This window comes from Silurus aristotelis (assembly GCF_946808225.1).
Source record: "Silurus aristotelis genome assembly, chromosome: 9".
NCBI classification, from domain to species: Eukaryota; Metazoa; Chordata; class Actinopteri; order Siluriformes; family Siluridae; genus Silurus; species Silurus aristotelis.
Genome location: NC_139582.1, coordinates 15836545 through 15857022, shown reverse-complemented (window position 1 = coordinate 15857022; position 20478 = coordinate 15836545).

Below are 20478 nucleotides of genomic sequence, written 5' to 3'. Positions count from 1 at the left end.
GTTTTTGTTTGTTTTTAGAAACGAAAACTACAAAACGTTATTTTGTAATGATATGTACAACATTTCTTTATAACCTTTATACATGTTCTTTTCTTCATCTCTACTGCTTATGCTAGCTCTTTACACCTTTCTGTCATGTACCTTTATTACCCATCAGCTAGCCACTAAATGCTAATATGAAAGGATGTTTAAGAGGTAACGTTTTATTATATGGATTTATTGTTGTTAATGCTAGCTATAAACTAACCTGACAGGATCTTTTTACATGATTAATGAAATGCTAATAAAATGTTTATAATGCTAATGCTAACTGGCCACAATAAGCTAACTTTCTAAAATTCTAATGCTAGCTGTTCGATTAATAAAGCATACATCTGTTAGAAAAGAGTTAATACTGGGTTCTCACTGGGATTGTGTGTGTGTGTGTGTGTGTGTGTGTGTGTGTGTCAAATCAAATCAAATCAAATTTTATTCATCACATACACATACATACAGGGTACGACATGTAGTGAAATGTTTTATACGATGGTCCGGCATGAGGGAATAGGATGGGGGAAAAGAAAAGGAGGCAGATAAATAAGTATAAGGTATAAGAAAAACTATATAAAATAAAATTTAAAAAAATAAAATAAAATAATATAAGGTATAAAGATATATAAAAGGATAATGTATGAAACAAATATACATATAAACAGTAAACAATGTGTAGTAAAAAAATTTAAACAATAGGCAATTTGTGGTGGGTTGTCCATAAAGTGTCCGTGTGCGGTATGGTGTGGTGTAAGGGTCCGTAAAGTGTCCATGTGCAATATAGTGTGGTATGAATAAAATAAAAAATAAAAAGCGCACTGTGCTGTGCAGGTCCAGAGTTTAAAGTGCCGTGGTGCGAACGGTGAGATATGTTTAAAGTGACGTGGTGCGAAGGTGAATATATGTAAAGAGAAGTGTGATGATGATGGAGAGAGTGGGCCAGTTCTAGATCCTGGGTGTTTCCTGGTTTAAACACCGGATGGCCTGCGGGAAGAAGCTCCTCCTCATTCTCTCTGTGTTCGCTTTCAGGGAGCGGAAGCGTTTTCCTGAACGCAGCAGAGAAAAGAGTCCATTGTTGGGATGGCTGAGGTCCTTCATAATCTTCCTAGCACTTGTCCAGCACCGCGTGCTATAGATGTCCTGCAGGTTAGGGAGCTCAGTGTGGATGGTACGTTCAGCTGAACGCACCACCCTCTGGAGGGCTCGTCTGTCCTGCATGGTGCTGTTCCCGAACCAGGAAGTGATGCTACCCGTCAGAATGCTCTCAATGGTGCAAGTGTAGAAGGTCTTAAGCACCTGAGAGGGTAGTTTAAAGTCCCTTAAGCGTCTCAGATGGTACAGACGCTGCCGGGCCTTCTTCACCAGGGTGTTGGTGTGACAGGACCAAGACAGATCCTGTGTGATGTTAACACCAAGGTACCGGAAACTGTCCACTCTCTCCACTGGGGTCCCGCTGATGTTTATAGGTTGGTATGACCGCTCCCGCTTTGTGCTGAAGTCCACGATCAACTCCTTAGTCTTGCTGACGTTCAGGAGAAGGTTGTTCTCCTGGCACCATCTCTCCAGGTTTTTAACCTCCTGTAGGTAGGCCGTCTCGTCGTTGTTGGAGATCAGACCCACCACAACAGTGTCGTCAGCAAACTTGATGATGGTGGTGGAGTTGGATGTGGCCACACAGTCATGTGTGTACATTGAGTAAAGCAGGGGGCTCAGAACACAACCCTGGGGGGCGCCAGTGCTGAGGGTGAGGGTGGATGAGGTGTGTTTTCCCACCCGTACGGCTTGTGGTCTGTCTGTCATGAAGTTAGAGATCCATTGACACAGCGGCTGGCTGAGTCCCAGGACCTTCAACTTAGAGGTGAGTGTGGAGGGAATTATGGTGTTAAACGCTGAACTGTAGTCCACGAACAACATCTTTGCATAATTCCCATTTCTTTGGTCCAGGTGGCTCATCGTGGTGTGGAGAAGATGAGCAATGGCGTCCTCAGTAGAGCGGTTCTGACGGTACGCAAACTGTAGTGGGTCCAGTGTGTCTGGTAGTGATGCAGTGATGAAGTCTCTGACCAGTCTCTCGAAGCACTTCATCACTACTGAGGTCAAGGCTACAGGGCGGTAGTCGTTAAGGCAGGCGGGCTGGGGTTTCTTCGGGACAGGAACAATGGTGGACTGTTTGAAACATGAGGGGACAACAGACTGTTCCAGTGAGAGGTTGAATATCTCCGTGAACCCCGGTGCTAGCTGGTCAGCGCAGGATTTCAGAACCCGGCCTGTAATGCCATCTGGTCCTGCTGCCTTCCTGGTATTCACTCTCTTGAAAGCCCTCCCCACGTCATGCTCCGAGATGGTGAACGTGTTTACCTCTCCGGCTCTCTCGGCGTGCACGCTGGTTGTGTGTGTGTGTGTGTGTGTGTGTGTGTGAACAAGTGTGAGACTTTTTAGGTTGGGGATTGGGGATAATCACAACTCATGTTATTTTAAGAAAGATTCTTCCTCTTCAGCGGAGTGTGTGTGTGTGTGTGTATGTGTGTGTGTGTGTGTGTGTGTGTGCGTGTGTGTGTGTGTGTACATGTGTAATATTTTATTGCAGGATACAGTGACATAAACATGGCACAAATAAGAATACATAGAAAGTGTGTGTTTGTGTGTGTGTGTGTGTGTGTGTTTGTGTGTGTGTGTGTGTGTGTGTGTGTGTGTGTGTGTGTGTGTGTGTGTGTGTGTGTGTGCGCGCGCGTGTGTGCGTGTGCGTGTGTGGAGCACAGTTAGTGACACATATACACACACACACACAAACACACACACACACACACACACACACACACACACACACACACACACACACACATATGCTCATACACACACATGAAAGCCTGCAGCAGTAGTAAAAAAAGGCCAGCTAATGAGCAGCAACAACACAGAAAAAGAAAGAGAGTATATGGCCCAAAGGCCCAAGAATATAAGCGATCGATCTACATGTTTGTAAAGAGAACAAGGGTCAAAGAAGGAGAGAGAGAGAGAGAGAGAGAGAGAGAGAGAGAGAGAGAGAGAGAGAGAGAGAGAGAGAGAGAGAGGGAGGGAGGGAGAGAGAGAGAGATAGAGAGACAGAGAGAGAGAGAGAGAGAGAGAGAGAGAGAGAGAGAGAGAGAGAGAGAAAGAGAGAGAGAGAGAGAGAGAGAGAGAGAGAGAGAGAGAGAGAGAGAAAGAGAGAGAGAGAGAGAGAGAGAGAGAGAGAGAGAGAGAGAGAGAGAAGGGGAGAGAGAGAGAGAGAGAGAGAGAGAGAGAGAGAGAGAGAGAGAGAGAATGAGAGAGAGAGAATGATAGAAAGCCTTCATCTTTTCCTCCTTCCTGGTGTCTGCATCCTCAGCATTCTTCTACTGATATACCCCAAGTCCCTCCTCTGCACATGTCCAAACCATCTCAATCTCACCTCCCTCACCTTGTCTCCAAAACGTCTTACATGCGCTGTCCCTCTAATAAACTAATTTCTCATTCTGTTCATCGTCATCACTCCCAACGAACATCTCAACATCTTCAGCTCTGCTACCTCCAGCTCCACTCCCTGTCTTCTACTCAATGCCACTGTCTCTAAACTGTAAAACATCTCAGGTCTCACCACAGTCCTATAAACTTTCCCTTTCACTTTCACAGATACACTTCTATCACAAATCACTCCTGTCACTCTTCTCCACCCACTCCACCCTGCCTGCACTCTTTTCTTCACTTCTCACTGTTGACCCTAGGTACCTGAACTCCTTCACCTTCTCCACCTCTTCTCCCTGGTGTAGCCCAGTTTTCACCAGTACCCTGTTGGTGAATTTCTGATTCCTGATCTGCATATTTGATTTGACACATGTTTTACACTGGATGTCCTTCATAACAAAACCCTCCACATTTTTTTCGGGGTTGAGACACTGAGAGTCACCTGACTTGTGCAACACTAATGGCTGGGTTAATAACATAACAGAACGAGTGCATTAATATATATTCCTGCACAATCGTCAGAGCTGCTGCTATACAACACTAATTAGTGCCTTATAGACCAATCACATTGCAGCATTCAGTGTAAAATCGTGTGTGAAACAACTCATTTTGTTTTCCCTGTGTGTTTTTCTGGCTTTGTGTGTTTCTGCTGTCAGTCAGACTGAGGCGTTCACAAGGAAACACAGCACCAAGCAGCACACACTGTGATTACAATGACTCGGTAATGCACTGTCCGGCCAAAATGCCAGAAAAGTAACACCAGAGAAAAAAAATGCTGAGAGAAAAAAGGTTTTTGTTCCAGTCGAGAGGCAGCCTGCATTTTCCTGCAGATCAAATCTGCAAATATAAAAGTCTTTCAGAAAGCAACATAATGACGTCTTCTAAAACAGCATATTCCTAAAAGCTAATTTCATTCAATTATTCGAAATGTGACTCATAATTATTCAAAATCTTACGCACTGTTACTGACTGGAGACAAATTATAAGGAACATTACTGCTAGCTACTCGTTTATTCTCAATGTCACCTTTACTGTATACGTATTTAGTTAATTAAATAGTCCAAAAATGATTATTATTACATACCGAATTGAATTTGAATATTTCATTTATTTATTTTCTATTTAAACCCTTTTTGTAAGTATAAAGACATACATGATTATTCAGCAAAGCTCATTTATATGTTCAATTATCCTTTTGTAATTATTTAGCATTAGTCACTTTGCTGCATGCTAATGCTTGCTTTATGAAACATATAACATGTTTACGTATTTACTGCTTTCTAATATTATGGCTCTGTTTTCACCGCATGTGATTTGATAGAATGCAGTAAATTATTCAAATTGCTTACAATGTTTTGATGAGTTAATTAGTGCGGTAGTCAAAAAATGTGTAGTTCTGGCTGAATCTAAATACAGTAAAAAAAATGTAATGTGTTTCCCAACGATATACTTTCAATAGCAATACATTTTTTTATTAAGTCCCGTCTCCACAGCTGTGTCTGTTGCTTTGTTGCCTGACTGCGTTCACTGACTGTTTTCTTCTACATCTTGGTTCCATGACCACACCAGTTCTCAGCTCATTTCTATTTTTATTTCTATTTTTGTGTGTTTGAGGCTGAGATTACGAGAAGAGCACTAACGAAGGCTTCTGAGGAAGCAAGTGGACGAAACCTAATCTCCCTTTTCTCCTACTGCTTCTGAAGAGAATATGAGCAACGTACAAGGCTTTGTCCCCTATCCACACTTTTGTCATCCGCTTGAGCCACACACACACACACACACACACACACACACACACACGCACGTGCACACACACACACACACACACACACACACACACACACACACACACACACACACCCCTCCCAGGCTTAGTGAGATGACCCTGATATGTGAGAAAGCCAAGCCTCAGAGACACTCTTGCCCTCCAGTCACTGATCCAGGATGGACTTCTGTACCTCAGGCCTGCTGCTTTCCCAAATCTATTTAAAGAAGCTGCCAAATCCAAAAACCTGCTAAGCCGTTTCCGTCTGCCAGGACATGGGCAAGTCCCCGAGGATTGTGGGAAATCCTGGCTGAGTGATCTGTGCTGGACAGAGTGGAAATCAGCCAGTGAGGCTCTGACTAAAGTGTCCAAGTTTCGTAAAATAAATCAGTCAGGTATCACAGAATTTGAAAAAGAAGCCAACAGGAACTTCTCGAAGTGGGTTTTGAGGATGCTGAGGCCCATTCTATCATTTATCATTTCTCATTAATATATGCGTTATAGATATTAACCAGTACTTGATTATGTTATGATAAAGATATAAATATACACAACGGCGAGTTGACCCCAGTTTTATTTGGGTTTGAGCTCAGAAACTGCACGATTGATACACCAGATGTACGAGCAGAAGAATCCATATGGTGGAGTAGGAACAAGGAAGTGATGTCATCATGAACAAGATTTCTTTCACCCCCTAACACCACACACATATACACACACACACATACTGTCAGCTTGAACAGCATATGTTACTGAGTGTACAACAACAGATCTTTTGCCGAGTGAATCACAATGAACTCTGCCCCGATGCACAGATGAAGAGCCGAACGTCCTCCGCAAAGAACCGACTTTATTTATACGTCCAATTCTGTTAAATCAGAGTTTTCCTTTTTATGTGGATGCACTATTGTGTGTTAGGTTGTAGTGTGTTTGACTAATGTGTGTACTAACTAGAGTGTATGCTAAAATGCTCAGTATCGAGGTTAGATTTTAAGATAGGAGATTGTTTTGGAAACAGGAAGTGAATCAGAACAGTCTTTCCAGTATCTGGTTCTTCCTTGATTACTGTCTATTCATATCAAGTTACAGCATTCCGCTAAGCTAATCGTTATTGTTAATTGCATGTCCTGGAAGAGTGAAAGTGGAAGTAAAACTTTGTCCAATTAAATCCAATTATTTTGAAAAAAAAAACCCTGAAACAAACCTTCTTTGTGAGTAAAAATCTGGTGGCCTGTTATTTCTACATTCCCCTTTCGGACTTCAGCCACTGGAGTGAACACAGAGCACAAATCCACTGTCAATACGATCACACGGGACAAACGTAGTTGGATATCACACTCTGCTGCAGCTGGCACCCGGAGAGCAGAAAGCATTTATTTAAAACTAATGGGGTCGAGGTGACAGGATTACGCAGAAAAGCTGCAGTAATGAGCTTTGGGTGTCATGCTGGCTATCTGTCGAATGTTTTGAGGATTTGCCAGGCCTGATAGAAATATACCAAATATGCCTCACACACTCCTGGAATCTGGTTAAGGGAGTGTGTGTGTGTGTGTGTGTGTGTGTGTGTGTGTGTGTGTGTGTGTGTGTGTGTGTGTGTGTGTGTGTGTGTGTGTGTGTGTGTGTGCGCGCACTACACTTCATTGTAGACATTTTATTGGGTTTAAAGTGGAAAAATCTGTAATGTAAGAAGTATATAGATATTGATGATATTAGTATTAGAGCTCCTTATAGTGACGGGGGTAAGTAATGATAGGGGTCACTGGGGAAAGTGGTGATGACACCAACAGTGATGGAAATAACTAGAATCTTTAAATAGAGGCTGCTTTAGTACAGGGGTTATTATAGTAATAGGGGAGATTATAGTGATGGAGTTACTATAATAATACTATAATAATGGGGTTTCTAATAGTAGTAGGGAGATTATAGTGATAGGGGTTATTACAGTATAGTGATATTGGTTAATGTAGTAATAGGAGTTATTATAGTAATGGGGAATTATAATGATAGGGGTTACTATAGTAACAGTGGTAAATGTAATAATAAAGAGTACAGTCAGTATTTAGAATTATTAAACTGGAAACTCAGCATGAATGTAAAAGTTATAAATATATAAATAGAAATCACACTCATTCTCCAGCCATATGTGACCTCTCAGTCTGTCTTAGTAGCATCTGCTTCAGCGAACACTCGTCGAGTACACACTCCTCATGACCCGGTTCAGGAAGTGTCCTCAGCCCTGATCTTCTCCTACAGTCAGCTCTTTCACTCTGCTTGTTTACCATCAGAACGAGGAGCCGGAGGACTCGCTTCACCTCCTCGCCTGTACCCCACTCCTGTGTAGCATAATTACTATAGTGTATAGTTTTTTTTCCTTGAAGTGGAACGTTGCACATATTCCCAGACCAAATAAGCAGAAACCTCACAAATACTGAAACCGAATAAGATGCGTGTTGTCGCTTGGCGGTGGCCGTTCACAGACCCTGTTTTTATAAATTGTGTGTTTTTTTACCTGATCGCATTATGTGCAACAGGCAGAAGATATTTATCATAAATGTCAGTGCTGACACACAGCTTTACCTTCAGCACAACATACCCAAGCAGCACCACACCTTGTGTGTGTGTGTGTGTGTGTGTGTGTGTGTGTGTGTGTGTGTGTGTGTGTGTGTGTACATAACAAGAAAATTCCCATGACTTCATGAAGTGATTATTCTGTCATGACTGAAATTGCTCCTTTATTTGACACCAGACTTATATGTCAAGTACGTTTCAGTTTTTTCTGCTGCATAGTAAAAAATGCATTTATTTCTTTCTTTATTCATTTAATTATTCATTTAATTCCACAGCCATTAAAAAAATGCTCATTTGCGCATATTTCTTGGCTTGCAGTATTTTCCGATATCAGCATGCGTCTGCAGCAGAGAGTCAAACTCCAAATTATTGCTCATTATTCTCAATACAGAATCTACAAGACTTCTCCCTGAGGGATGACCAAAGAGCCCTTAAGATTTATTCATCATTATTAACTGTTTTATCCTGTTCAGGATGGCAAGTGGTGGAGGAAATATAGCGTGCGAGTGCGTGAGCATCCACAGTCCACCTACACACTGTCTTTTAGAACGTGGAGGCAGGAGCTACAATTAAAAAATAATAGGGCTGAACATAGAAAAAGGTGCACACATTAAGAAAACAAAGCGATGTTGGGACAGGAGTGGGACAGGAGTGGGACAGAAGTCAGACAGGACCAGAACGAATACAAATGCACATAGACATAAAATAAGCAAGAGAGTGTGGAAAGCATCTTGAGAAGCAGTAGCAGGATAACCTCTGTTCTCTGTTCTTCTTATGCTTTCTTTTTTATCTTTTCATTTGCAAGTCATCATCATTCAGATCTTATCACACAGACTTCCATATATACATAAAAGAAAAACCACTGAAGCTAATGAGATTTTCTCCTTCTGAGATGTTTGTACTGTGCCTGTTGAAGATCTTTTCTAATTTTCCAGCGATCAGCTTTAAAGGACTTCCTAGATTCTTGAGGTTAAATGTAAATGTTTATCTCACCAGTCCTGTAGCTCCGCTTCTGATAAAGGCTTCAAGGTTTATGTTACTGTTGAACTAATAAGTAAGAACCTGTTCTTGCTCTTTCAACATTTGCACTTGAATGGAAAGCTTCCTGAACTTGTACTCGTCTCAAAGGCCTTTGTACGTCAGACTTGAAAAGTCGGAAAGGTCGCTATCCGCCTTCTTATCTCCGACAGTGTTGTGCTTCAAAGCCTCAGCGCGTCTCTCTGAATAAGTCTTAAGACACCCACAGGTTCGCTGTTCTCTTTCCCACTGAATAAGGAAGTCTGCATGGATAATCCACTCCGGTTTCCCGTCTTTTTAACGCTCGCTTCCTTCTGTTCATGTTTAAATGATTAGTATTTTGGCAGAGATTAATTTTGTGGTTTCTCACCGAGGCTGTGATTAACATTTCTTTTCCTCGTCAGTAAATAAAGTCGACAGTCAACTCTCGGCTTGCGGCGTGAAGCGTTTGAGGTGTTTTGGAGCAGCCTGCGGTCAGCCCGAGGCGGAATCACACAGATTTGGCTTTCGGGGAGTGAAATGCTTGGTGCCATCCAAACTGGCTAAAGCTCAGAGGAAAGCGATAGTGAGAGGGAGAGAGACAGAATTTGTTTTATGGATTACAGTAATGTTCTGTCTCTACAGACTTAGTGTTTGATTATCCAGAGATTATCAGAGTCTCCAGACACTAGATATTTACTTCCTGTGAGCTCATAAAGACAGTAAGAAACCTTCATGATGTTCCAGGTGTGCTTGCTCAACAAACTGGACAAAGGCACCAAGGAGATTAAACCAGAAACGCTGCCAGGTTGGATGGGTACTGCTAGAAAGCCTGATGATCTGGACCATTGTACAGTGTAGGGAATTTTCTGGAAACATTTTGGCGGATAGAATGAAAGTGTTAATGTGTTTTCTGTCACATGCACAAAGACATTCAGGAAGTATTTTTTTGCTGTCTTCTGTCTAGAGCTCGAGGATGTATACATGGATTACACGGGACTGCAGCTATATCATGTATATAATTCAGTTAAAAGCACTTGCATGTTCCCATCCTCTGCACCCCAGACATCAGCGCATGATGAAGATTAGGATTATCTTTAGACACAAGAAGACATGTAGAGAATCTTAATTGTGAGTGTGTGGATTGTGTTTTCTGCTCATGAGCTCCTCAAACCTCCAACAGGTTCCAGGTGAGGAGGACAAACTTGAGCAGAATGACAATGATGATGAGTATCAGACGCGGCATGGCTGGAATTGAGATGAGCCTCTAGAGAGAGAGAGAGAGAGAGAGAGAGAGAGAGAGAGAGAGAGAGCGGGATGGAGAAAGAGAGAGAGAGAGAGAGAGAGAGAGAGAGAGAAAGAGAGAGAGCGGGATGGAGAGAGAGAGAGAGAGAGAGAGAGAGAGAGAGAGAGAGAGAGAGAGAGAGAGAGAGAGAGAGAGAGAGAGAGAGAGAGAGAGAGAGCAAATATTAGACTACAAGAAAAACTGAGTACACAACTGAATCGTGGTGACCAGCTTCCATACTACTGTCCTACTATAGTGGATACTATAGTAATTGAGGTTACAATAGTGACAGAGGTAACTGTGGTGATAGAGGTAAATTTAGTGATAGAGGTTGCTATAGCAACAGAGGTAACTGTAGTGATAGATTTAACTGTAGTGATAGAGGTAACTAAAAACGTTGAGGACGAAAACATTGTTCTGACCTCTGATGTGTCTCGTGGAGTCTCGTGGAGCTTCGAGGAGAACGTCCCAGGTTGTTCACGGCATTCACCCCGCTGTCCTGTCTTAAATAAAAGCCGAACGTGCACAACACACACGTGTACAATTCTATTTGCTGTGAGATGTGACAGCGGAATGAACCAGGGATAAAGATTCTCCCTTTAATGTTGAGTCGATTTAATAAACTTGTCACGAGTTGACACTCGTATCTGCGCGGAGTGATCAGGGAGAGCATCGGCGTGTTGCACGTGTCACTGAGGTGTGCTTGATCACACGTAAAGGCACACGGATTATGTGTGACAGCTTTTCTCTGTGGTATGCATCAGCACTCTTCATCAGCACTCACACACACACACACACAGAAAAACTTCCAACACAAAGCAGTCCCTCGTCACTTTGAACCGGCTGCCTGTAATCAGTTCTCAGCATCGAGGACGTTCACATTAACAGGTGTGAGTTCTTTGCATTTCTAAAAAGGTTAGGCGTTAATAAGACATGTACTCAGCCGTCAGCACTCTGTGTGCTGTGTTTCGCTGTGGAATGATCTACACACCGTATCATTACATTCACTTTTAAAGGCTAAGAATAATTACAACAATTTAATATTATGCATTAAAACGTTTGAAATAAATAATATTATTTCTGCTATTGCTGAGTTTGTGGACACCTGATTATAATATGTGCTTTGTGAACATTTCTCATTATAATATCCTGTTATAATAACCTTCTCTCTTCTGGAAAGATCTCCAATGAGCTGCAGTCCAGGCGGAACTGCATGGTGTTGAAGTCTGGAATGGGAGCCATATTGGTTCAGGATTCCTTTCACTTTCCGGAACCTTCCCTGTTTCAAAACAACCCTAATCCATTAAGCGTCCACCTCCATGTGTATCCACATTTTCTCTCCTGATCTCCGTCTCACACGTTCTTCTGGTAGATAAACATGTCACATTTGGACTTCATAAATTGTACTATGTCCAATTTGTGGACATACATGTGTCTCAAAAACCTTAAAAGACTCGTTAAGTTCATCTGCATATTCATACAAGGTGCATGTTTTTTCCATGTGAAAACTGACAAATTATTATTTACTGTAGTTTTAAAATTCTTCTACACACACATCAATCAAAAATAACATTATAACGTCATAACATTATAACATTCATAACATAACATTCATAACATTGGAACATTATAACAATAACATTATGACATTACATCATAACATTATAACATTCATAACATTATAACATTCATAACATAACATTCATAACATTATAACATTATAACAATAACATTATGACATTACATTATAACATTATAACATTCATAACGTCATAACATTCATAACATAACATTCATAACATTATAACATTCATAACATAACATTATAACATTATGACATTAAGACATTATAAGATTATAACAGGTGGGTGGTATATTAAGCAGTAAGTGACAATTTTGTCCTCGAAGTTGATGTTAGGAGCAGAAGAAAATGGCCAAGAGTTTTTTTTACTATTTATGAATAGTTCTGATTTCTCAAAAAATAGTTTTTTGTTTTCTTTTGTTTTTTAATTTTGTGTTTGTTATTGTGACAGTTAATGGTAATAAATCTTTTAAAATGCATGTTTACATGTTTACAAGTGATTTATTTTTGCCGAATGCAGAAACAGCCTTTGCGCAACATTAGCTTCGGAGCAGAGCTTCAGGGACCAAGCATTCCGTCGATGTTCCACTACCACTGGTGTAAAGGGGAACATGTTGTACTCATTTATTGTGAGAATAATGGAACGAGTGTAAGTGTTGAAGTAAGTCAGTTTTTTCCGCTGTTTGTCTGAGCAGCATCACTTCTGAGACAATTCTCTCTCTCGCTTTCTCTTTCTCTCTTTCTCCTGCTCCCTCACCGTCGCTCCTGTTTGCTGAACTAAATGCATTATGAAGGCGCTGTTGTTTATTTCTGTCCTCCTGGAAATGAATAAAACACAGTAGACAGCCGACTCATCCATCTTCCATCATCACGATCATGTTCCCCTACAAACCCCAGCATAGAAAAATCACAAAGGAAACTGCAGAAATAACAGGGAGATGTGAGAGATCTTGATCTCGGTGTGACATGACTCATGTTTCTTTAGTTTAATGATCCAGGCTTTTATTCATTTAGCTGAAATTCTACAGATCAATGAGACGCTGCGAGGTCTTTTAGAGCTGCAAATGATTTTGGGTGAGAATTAAAATCCTCTTTTAGTTCTGATGAAATCTGTCTAACACTAGAATACATCGTATATCAAAAAGTTGTGTTACCACGTTAGCGACTTCATCATAGACAGTAAGTTAGAACAAAGACGTGAAATTCTGCATGAAACTGGGCAAATCTGCCACAGAGACGTTTGACATGATTCGGCAAGTTTGCGTTGATGCTGCAACAAGTCGTTCGAGATGTTTTGAGTGAAGAACAATCCACAGCAATGCTGCCGTTGTCGGCATGTCATACGGAACAGTCCATGCGATCCTCACGTGTGATTTGAACTTGTGCCCTGTTGCTGCCAAATTCGTCCCCAAGCTCTTGACCCAAGAGCAGAAAGAAAACCGCGTTGAAGTCTTTCGAGAACTCCATCAGTTTGCTGTGGAGGACGGCAGGTTCTAATGCGTCTGAGGGAGGACATTAGGCAAAAGCGACCTGATCTTTGGTGATACAAACTCGCAGTAGATCACATTGACAAAATGCATCTAACATAAAAGGTCACACTTTAACGAGTCTACAAGCTGCAGGAACTCAATCATTCAGCTCAGCGCTGTCAGCTCTAATACCGCAGAGGGTTAAACGTCTATTCCTGTTGTAGGTATGAATGTCAGATCAAACCTCTCTCAGGTATAAGACTTGAATAGGATTATAAACTACAGTAGAGGGAAATACAACAGAGAAAGTTCTATCATGTCAAAGAACCAACTAAACCCCAGGTACTGACAAGATGCTTTTTTATAAAAGTTATTTTTATTTGTTATATTTTATCTCTGATGGCCAGCAGTCAGTCAACACAGGAGGTAAAAACAGCAGATGAGGTTTAAACCAGAGAGCTCATGATGTGAGGTGAGATCTTCACCACTGAGCTTCAACTCAGCTTAGTGACAGACTTCTGACCAAACAGCTGCAAATGCTTTATGTTTAATCCTTCAGAATTTTCAAAAGAAACACTGCAGTCTGTCATCTCTGATGGTTCAGTGTGTTAAATGTCGGGTAGGAGCTGAACTTGGGTGGGACTGCAAGCTCTGGAGAAGATAAACAAAGCTGTTCTGTCTAAAATCACTGAGTTCAGAGATGTGAGAACTTTAATAAAGTGCTCCGTTCAGTGGTAAACAGTAGTTTATAAAGAACAGTGAAGAGCCATGCTCCTCAGTCTCGAACTCTAAGGTTCAGTCCTGGTTCAGGGAATGTAAGTGTTTTTCTTGATCAGTGGTTTCTTCCTCGATGGAGGTATTAAATGAAAGATAACCGCCCTAAAAATAAACCATGTTGTCAGTTTCAGTAGGTACGTGGATTAAGACCAGAGACTCTGAGGGTGTTAGTCAAGGTTCTGATTCTCCTACTGTGTCTTTCTTTATCAGTAATATTGCTCTCAAATGGTGTAAAACAAAAGATAAACCCCTACAAAATCAGCTCTGATGGTTTAGTGGTTTAAACATCTACAGCTGCTGTAGGACTGAACCTGTTCAAACCTCTCTCAGTTGTATACCTCAGATCAATGTTTGGGTGTGATTGTGGAAGTAAAGTTTGTTCTGTTCTCTCTGGAACCACTGAGCTCAGAGATGTGAGAACTTTACCACTGAGCTAAAACACTCCGCTTATTTATTTTAAACAGTTTTCCTGAACTCTGCAACTGATTCATGAGCTCTAAAGTTCATTCCTGGGTCAGGGAATTAAGTGTCATCAGTAGTTCCTGGATAGATTAAAAAATACTCGTAGCTGTGAGTTCCAGTAGATCAGTGAGTTAAACCCCTGGTCTTTGAGCTTGAAGGTCAGGGTTCAAGTCTTGGTTTTGGTAACATAAATCCCTGACTGTCTCTTTCTTTATCAATAATTTAATGTTGCCCTCAGCTATTATGGGACAAAAGTTAAACCCCCTAAAAAAAAACAGCAGCTCGGTGGATTAAACATCTACATCTGTTGAGGGCATGAACCCCAGTTCATACTGAAAAACTCATACCTCGCTCAGGTGTAGGAAGTGCATAGGATTGTAAGTTTGAGGATTGGGAGATCCTGTAATGACAAAAGAAATCAACTGAACCTCTGGTGATAACTTTTGTCTGTTATGTTTCCTCTCTACATTCACATTATTAACTCTGATAGCCAGCAGGAGATAAAAAAGAGCAGATGAGGTTTGAACCAGAGAGCTCAGGATATGTGTGAGAGCTTCACCACTGAGCTTCAACACTTCTGATTTACAGGCATCCTGTCCATGCTTTATGTTGAATTCAACAGCAGAAAAAAGGTGAACAAATAAACACCATTAAATAAACAATCAATCATCTCAGAGGGTTGAGCATCTATACCTTCATCTATAACTTAACTTCAGTTCATTCCTTGCTCAGGTCTGGAGTAGATACTAGATTTGTTTGGGACTGTAAAGTCTAGTGGAGAGAGAATGAAGTCTGTTCTGAACCACTGAGCTCAGAGATGTGAGAATTTTACCACCGAGCTACAAAACTGGACCTATTTATTTAAACTGTTGTTCGTGAAAAGTGACAGAGCCGTGCCCTCATTCATGAGCTCTGAGGTTCATTCCAGGTTCAGGGAATGTAAGTGTTTTCAGAAGTAGTTCCTACATAAATTTTTTAAAAAATCTGTCAGCTCCAGTAGCTCAGTGGCGTCAGCCCCAGGTCTTTGAGTGTGATGGCCAGGGTTGGTCTTGGTTCTGGAGACAATAAATCTTCATCTTTCTTTCTCACCAATATTGAACTCAGCTGGTATGGAGCAAAAGATAACACCCCCCCTCAAAGCTTAGTCTGGTCTGATAGCTCAGTGGATTAAACCTCTATACCTTGAGCAGATGTTGTTCCCTCCATATTTGAATCTCTGATGGCCAGCAGTAAGTCAACACAGGAGGTAAAACCAGCTGATAAAGTTTGAACCAGAGATCTCAGGATGTGAGGTGAGAACTTCACCGCTGATCTTCACCACTTCTCAGTGACAGGCTTCTGTCTAAACAGTTCCCTCTTGTCCATGCTTTAAGTTTCATCCAGCAGAAGGTGGATGTGAACAAAACTCTATAAAAAGACTGCAGTCTGTCAGCTCTGATGGCTCAGTGGTTAAATCTCTGTATATAGGAAACGTTTGTATTTATATTTTAAGTATTGAGGAAATGTAAGACTAAAGAGTATGCAAGGTTTGAATCGGTAATGACACAGTTAGAGAAACCCTCTAAAAGATACCCCCCCTCTCTCTCTCTCTCTCTCTCTCTTTAGCAAAAACTGAGCTTAATGCTGCATGAAATGTAAAATTAAAGAATAACCTCCTTTAACAGGAGCTAAAACGACGTGCTATTATGGTTCAGCAGGTGAAGGACGTTGTTCTTTTACTGCATCCTTCATATCACAAATAGATTCTCTATAAGCAAGTATGAAACAAAAGATAAACTCCTTAAAAAAGTGTGGGACAAGGTGGCTGTGTGGTAAAGGCCTTGTATCTGAGCTTAGATGTTGTTTTTCATCAGAATGGTGAGTTGTGAGGAGAAGGGAATGGTGTGAAGTAAAGCAGGCTGAAGAAGTGGTGGAATAGGTGAGTTGTGCAGAGAAAGAAAATCTGAAAATGCAGTGCTGATAAAGTGTAAAAAATAGATGATGGATTTTGAAAAATGTAACTTTTTTCCACCATTGTTCATCTGCTTGGACTGGCCACTAGCTACTGCTCCCACCCCACTTCTGCTGAACCCTTCCAACACCACCCTTCTTTCAGTCACACATGATCACCAGAAACTTCTACACAAGAACTTTCCAGAACTTTCACCACTCACATCATAGAGACCATGCTGGGGTTCAAACAAGCAACCTCTCAGTCCAGAGGCAACACTCATCCAATTGAACCACAGCATCTCACATGCACATCCTGTTCTGGAGATCTTTTATATGTTTTTTAAATATACAAACTAAATGAATAACAAACACCAGTTAAAGTTCAGACACGAAACAGAGCTGTGAAGCATCCGAGAGCACAATCCTGACCACTACATCACCACAGGACAAGACATGAGCCTACTAAGATCTTTGTTGTCTTTAATAAACCTTGAATAAATGTGTATTTGGTGTGGTTAATAGAAGAGGAGATGATTGCTTTGTTCCTTAATGATAGATGGTCACAGCTCACCACAGCTCTGTAGTTCCTGTTAATGATGTGTGTTCTGGGTTGTCATCATTTTTATATAGAAAACCTGTTTTTGAGGGAAACATAAAAACAAAGCTGAAATTTGAGGCAGTGAATCTTGAGATGAAATCATAATGACAATCCTAAAGCCAGAGCTTTAAATGTCTTCATCTATCTTGGAAAGGAATTACATTTAGCACCTGTCTCACATGTTCAGGAGGCACTGGACTCAAGTGAAACTGTAAATGTTGGTTGAGGTCTGCTCAGTGCCACCTAATCATCTAGTCAAGAACTTTAAGGATGGATTCGGACTGTAAATAATATCAACAGTCTACAAGGACTCATGGTCACATGTTGCATTTAATCACTGATCACTGCACCCAATGGAGGAACTGTAATGAATGTAAAGTTGCTGTAAAGTTGCTTTGAAAAAATGTCCATTGCTGAAAACAAATACAATAAAAATGAACTGAATTGAACCTGGAACCTTTAAACTCACCAATGTGAGAACTTCACATGAGCCATCACTGAGCCAAAACACTTCACACTGTTTTTTTGTTTTTTGTACATCCCTTAGCCCTGCTTTCATCCAATCTGTGATCAGGGTATTATTATTATTATTATTATTATTAGTAGTAGTAGTAGTAGTAGTAGTAGTAGTAGTAGTATCATTATTGTTATTTTCATTATTATTATTATTATTATTATTATTATTATTATTATTATTATTATTATTAATATTATTAGTATCATTATTATTATTTTCATTATTCTTATTATTATTACTATTATTATTATTGTTATTATTATTGTTTTTGTTGTGATTATTTCGGCTTTCTCACATTATTTGATGCACACTGTTAATGCACAGTAGACAAAGTGACAGTGTCTGTGTGAGAGAAATAGAAGAGAGAGAAAGTCCATTAGCTGACACAAAATCCATATAAATAATAAAAGGGAGCAGAAGCAGTGACTTTTTCTCCTATTTTTTCTTTTCTCTTTTTGATACCATTTGAGACCATTTCACCAATTCACCATTTTCTCCTGCGAATATCAGAAGACACAAAACAACACAAACCACCGCCACATGCGACAAAATGTGTAAACAGGTACAGGTACACACACTGTATAGGCAAAAGTTTGTGGACGCCCGAGCATAAGATTGCTATCTGTTGAACATCATATTCTACATTTAGTCTTATTTGCTGTTATAATGAGATCCACTATTTAGGGAAGATGTTCCACTAGATTTTGTGGAGATTTATTCAGCTACAAGGGTGTAAAAGTCAGGTAGTGATGTAGGTGAGAAGGTGAGGAGGTTCCTGGGGTGCAATCACGTTCACATTCATCCCAAAGGTGTTCAATAGGGTTGGAATTCTATAAAAGAAGATCTTCCACTCCAACCAATGGAAAGCAGATCTTCATGGAGCTGGTTTTGTGCACAGTGGCATTGTCATGCTGGAACAGGTTTGGATCTTCTAGTTCAAGTGAAGGAAAATGTCATGCTCCTGCATCTAAAAACATTCGATTCATCTGTGTTTGTTTATCTTTGTGTAACAGTTTGGGGAAGAACATATGGTTGGAAAGGTCAGGTGTCCCAGATACTTTCCTCCATAGAATGTATCTGCAGTATCTTGTTTTCCACCATAATAGGAAACAGAACAATTCAGGAGATTCTAATAGATTGTCAAACTCTGGCTTTCCTTGCAAATTTCCCAACCTACCGGAGAAAAATCCCTGATGTCCTTTAGCTTTTCTTGCTAATTTAACAACACATCAAAGAAAATGATGATATTTCTGCCGATTCTGTCACACTTTTGCCTTCACTGTTTGTTAAACGGTCTATTTGAAAAAGAAAATAGTGTTAATGTGAGCGTAATAACAGTTCCTGTCTTACTTTGTCTCATCATTCGGCCTTCACGTTGTCTATAAGCCCGATTTCGCTAGCTGTACTGCACGGCTAAATCACAAAACACTACCGATCTGAAGAAGGATGATGCGAAGTGTGATGCCAAGAGCACTCAGAGTATTTTCTTTATTAACAATCTACCCGTGAGGAAACGAACAGAAGGTTCTATCAGAAGGTTTTCAGCACCACTGTACCTTTTAAAATGGATTAGCAGTTGATGCTAAGTATTACTTCTCAGACATTCTGAAGTTTTTCTAAAAAAAAATTACACCCGAAGTTGTTTGATGCTGATGCTTCCAGATGGTTGCGTCTTTTTTTTTTTTTTTTTTTTATTGTTGTTTGACAATGTGAGCGTTTACACAATTATTTGCTAGCTCACGCTGCCATTTGTATTTCCCGGTTGCCTAGCAACGTCATTTAAACAGCTGTTTAAAGAGGGAATGTTTTATCTCCTTTAAAGTATCAGCTTTTGGGACCCAATTATTCACAGATATTTGAAGCTTCTTTTCAAAATTTTCGAGAGACTGGATTTCCTATCGAAACAGGAAGTCGCAGTGACGCCATGCCATCGTACTCGAGTGAGTCACAGGCGATAGTGTTTGGATTTTGTTTCATCTAGATCTTCTTTCACCACCTTTAATTGCTTCTGGACCCTAAAACTCAAAATGATTGTAAATCCAATTTTCACCCAGGAGTAGGATCCTGACCACTCACCCTCAGCAGGTCCACCATTCATCCACTTCCACGGGAGAATTTCTCAACTTAACTTCACCCACATATGTGCACTTCAACCTGATTGATGTCTTAAATAAGGAGACACTGAAGGTCTCGTGAATAACATTGTATTTTATAGCTCTGATTTTTGTCTCATTGTTGCCGTTCATTTATAAGCAAAGTGTTCAAAACAGCCAGAACATTGAGGTGTAACCGTGAAACGCAAGAGCTCTAAGGAGATGCACTCATCATGCCACGTGTGAACACCATCTGAAACTTTTTTAACATTTTGACACAATTTCCTTTTCATCGAGTAAAATCTTTTCCTGCTCTCGAACAGAAGTCGTAACGACTTCTGTTCGAGAGCAGGAAAAGATTTTACTTGAGCTCATCAGAATGAGCTCATCAGAATGCTCATCAGAATGCATGCTCATCAAAATGCATGTGCGTGTGCGCACGAAAAACACGTGCACGCACACGCACACACACACACACACACACACACACACACACACACACACGTAACGCGTGTGTGTGTGTGTGTGTGTGTGTGTGTGTGTGTGTGTGTGTGTGTGTGTGTGCGTGTGCGTGCACGTGTTTTTCGTGCGCACACGCACATGCATTCTGATGAGCTCATTTTCATCTTATTAAACAATCTATTATATCTAATTTGTGAACACCCTGGGAAATAAACTATTAATATGGAGTTGATTCAGGTGCACGTATTTACTTGACTCCTGAACTTCAGGTGTGATTTATTGTTTATTTCTGGTCAAACATCAACTCTAATGTCATTCGTATATATATATATATATATATATATATATATATATATATATATATATATATATATATATATATATATATATATATATATATATATATATATATATATATATATATATATATATATATATATACAGTGAGGAAAATAAGTATTTGAA